Genomic DNA, 4,198 nt, shown 5'->3' with positions numbered 1-4,198 from the left:
TTATCTATCATAACAATATTTTTTGAAAAAACGAAAATTCTGTTGAAACAAGTACTTATTTGCCTATTTTACGGCACATAGACTGAAAAATATATCTAATGTGATTTAAATATCTTTTTTTGGTCTACGTAATGGAAATAGGTGAATACTTATTTGTTTTGACTAGATTTTTGAAAGAGTTATCCCTTAAGATTAATCGTGACGATCGTTTTTTGCAAAAATATCGTTATGATGGGTAAAAACGATGTTAAAGTGCTAAAACACATAGTTTCCATAGGTAATTAAGAAAGTCAAAGGTGATTGGAGATGGTCAACAAAAGTCAAAGGTGGTTAGTAATGATCAACGGTAATCTAGGTTGGTCAAAGGTCATTTGGATTGGTCAGCGGTCACTTGGCTTAAATGAAGTAGACTTTGATACTTTAGTGGTTGTAATTCGCAAAAAATGAACTTTGAGGTTACAATTCGCAAATTTTCTAATTTAAAGACTGTAATTCGCAAATCATTCTTTAAAATTTGGTCTGAAAGGAATCTTTTAAAATATATTCTGGAACATTAATGTTTAAAAGTATGTTTGAAACCTTGATCTTTTCAAAAATGTTTTGGAACTTTGATGTTTTAAAATATGTCTAAAACCTTGATATTTTAAAATATGTTTTTTGGAACATTGATTTTTTAGAATATGTTAAGAAAATTCATCTTTTAATGCTTAATTCTTTGATATCTCAATTTTTATCTTCCATCAGGGGAGATGATTGACTTAACCCTGTAATTAAATTAGTTATATATTTTATGATGGAAGACGAAAATCTCTGTTTATTATTTATGAAAGTATTAAATCATATATGCCATTAATATGTCATGATTATAATGTTAATGTGATATGGAAAATAAGTTCAGCAAACATATAGGGGGTGTTTGGTATGGAAAGAGAAAATGTAAGGGAAAGAGAATTAATAAAGAGGGGTAAGAGTAAAGATAAGGGTTATGGTTATATGTTGTTTGGTATAACAATGTAAGGGAAACACTTGTTTACGTTTCCCTTACTTATTGTTTGGTTTATCACATAAGTTGAATCTTTTCCCATAATATTGCTCAAAAAAAATAATTCCCACTTTGCATTATGTGGGAAAGTATTTCCCACAATACCGTCCACGTGGAAATTTTATTATTATTTTTTTTTATTTTTCAGACAAAACCGCCACTTGAGATGGCGGTTTGCCTTAAGCACTAAACCGCCACATGAAGTAGCGGTTTGTTTACTATTTTTTTAAAAAAAATAAATTAAAATGACCTGCTGTTTTGTACTGCTACAAAACCGCCACTTGAAGTGGCGGTTTGCTTACTATTTTTTTATTTTTTATTTTTTTAAAAAAAAAAATTAATATGACCTGTTGTTTTGTACTGCTACAAAATCGCCACTTGAAGTGGCGGTTTGCTTATTATTTTTTTAAAAAAAATTAATATGACCTGCTATTTTGTACTACTACAAAACCGCCACTTCAAGTGGCGGTTTGCTTACTATTTTTTTTTAAAAAAAATAATATATATAAAACCGCCATTTAATCTAGCGGTTTACTTAGTTTCCTAAACATAACCGCCATTTCAGGTAGCGGTTCTATTAAAAAAAAAGGAAAAAAAAAATTTCTCACATCTATCCTACGTGGACGGTAATGTGGGAAATAGTTTTCCATTTCAAGCAAAGTCGGAATTTATTTTTTTTGGCAATATTATGGAAAAACATTCCACTTAAGTTTTCACAATGAAATTTTTTTAATTTCTCAAACAATAAAAATTACTAACGGGTTGGATGATTAGCTTTTGATGTGGACGCCTGGTTTGTGTGGAGCATAATCAGTAGCCAAGAATGAGATTCGGATTTTGAGAAGCAAAGAGAGAAAAATTTGAGAAATAAGAGTGAGATGAAAGAATACATGAGGATTGAGGGAGAAAGATCCGAAAACGTAAAGTGTTTCTCCAACATTTTGAGAGGTAACAAATTAGGGGTATGTGTTACCTCTGAGTAACGGTAATTGTTACCCATCTTCTTAAACAAACACTAAATAAACGGTATCAAGTAATTGATTTCGTTACTTGCCCCCTAAAATATCAAACCAAACAACCCCATAGTACATTAGTAGTCGTTTGCTTTATACTTGATGGCAAGCATATTTTGACCAATTATAATATGATATATTTGCGATAATTTCATGTTCTAAATTAGCTAATGAATCAATTTATATGTTATATGAAGAATAAGGATATTAATATGCTTTACCTATTTAGTATTCTCTAATATAGGGCAATATTCCTAAAATCAATTTTATTCTAATACTTGCCATATATAAGAGATACTTTATTCTGAAAAATATAATCCTTGCCAAAACAGTAATCATTTATTTGCAAGAGATTATATACTTTGGCATGAATTTTGAATTTTTTTAGTTACATTAATATGTTTTATATTAACCAAGTTTTGTAGAAAACTTTCCCTTTATACAAGATAAGACTGATAGTTTTCAAGGCCTCGACAGTTCTAATTTAGGCAAGTTGTCGTTGAGGATTCTAGCTTCAAACGACTACTTAATTATAAGATTAAAGGATATCAAACACGCACAATTTAGCCTTTAACTAATCCCTCTAAGGATTACTCTCGAGCTTTACATTCAAGAATACCTTTTTAAGTTGCGTTGAATATTTCTAAGAGTAATTTGATTTTCACTTGTGTAATTTTCTATTATATATATATATATATATATATATATATATATATATATATATATATATATATATATATATATATATATATATATATATATATATATATATATATATATATACATATACATACACTAGTGCTGCTTATCATTTGCTGCGGTTTTTGTATATACGCAGCAATAACTGGAAAAAAGAATTAGAAAAAAAAAAAGAACCCTTAATTGCTGCGGTTTTGTGCCTCGACCGCAGCAAATACACATGTGCACCTTCAATTGCTGCGGTTTGTTTCATGCCCGCAGCAAATAAAGCTTGCAATTGCTCCGGTTCTTCACCACCTGCAGCAAATAACAAATAATCCTTAAACCTTAATTGATTCAGCAGCATTAATTGCTGCGGTTTATCCTATTGACCGCAGCAAATAGGGTTCATAATATAAAACCCTTAAGCTTCTGTTCTCTCGCCTTCCCTTAAGCTTATGTTCTCTTCTTCATTCCTTCATTCCATTCCAGACGCACAAACCTTCGTTCCATTCTCTCTCCTTCGTTCATTAACTTCAAACGCACAAACGAACAATAGTAATTCCTTCATTCTCCTACGTTCCATTCCAGATTTTGAACGCAAAAACCCTTCGTTCCATTGTCCTTCGTTCATTAACTTCAAACGCGTTCTTGTTCATTATCATACTGCTCTTTCATAAACAGTACTGCTCTTGTTCATCATCATTTCTTCAAAACCGTTCTTGTTCATTATCAAATTAAACTTCAAACTTCGAAAATCAAGGTAATACATTTGAAAATTAAACTGCAAGTTCAATATAATACATTTGAAAATTAGTGCTAATTTTTTTTCTTTGTAGATTATTACATAACCCACGAAATCAAGGTAATTTCTATTTGTTTTGTAAATTTGCAAGTTTATATTTTTATTGTTTCACTTGTAATTTAGTAATTTAGTTAAAAATGTGGTTTGTTAATTAGTGATTTTTTGAATTGCTACCTTATTAAATTTAGATACTAAGTAGTAGACTATGATTTTGTGATATTGTAGAGGAGGGTTAATTAAGGGTTTTTGGAAGGCTGAAATGTGAGTTTCATTTTGCTTTATTTTTGTGATTTAGAGTAATTTTTAGATCATAATATATTGTTCCTTCTGAATGTAGATGATTTGGTGTGAGTTAATTGCTTTTGTAATCTTGTTGCTTGTTCAGATCCCATTATTTTCTCTGTATTTGTTTCTGCTAGTCAAGAACCTTATGTTGTTGAGTGTTGGCAGCTTAACCTTCCAACAAATTGGTTTTGTGCTCTTCCTTTATTTTGTGGATTTTTTGATGCTGGTTTGTATTTTCTTGCACTATATTATGAAATTTCATTCATAATTGCAAATGCTCAAGACAAGGATATGAACAAGGATATGAAGGAGTTTTACATGGGCATTAAGCTCTAGACAAGAGTGAATGGAAAAGTAGGATTATAGTACAAATTT

This window comes from Amaranthus tricolor, chromosome 5, assembly GCF_026212465.1.
Source record: "Amaranthus tricolor cultivar Red isolate AtriRed21 chromosome 5, ASM2621246v1, whole genome shotgun sequence".
Classification (NCBI taxonomy): Eukaryota; Viridiplantae; Streptophyta; class Magnoliopsida; order Caryophyllales; family Amaranthaceae; genus Amaranthus; species Amaranthus tricolor.
Note: the sequence above shows the minus strand (reverse complement) of the source record.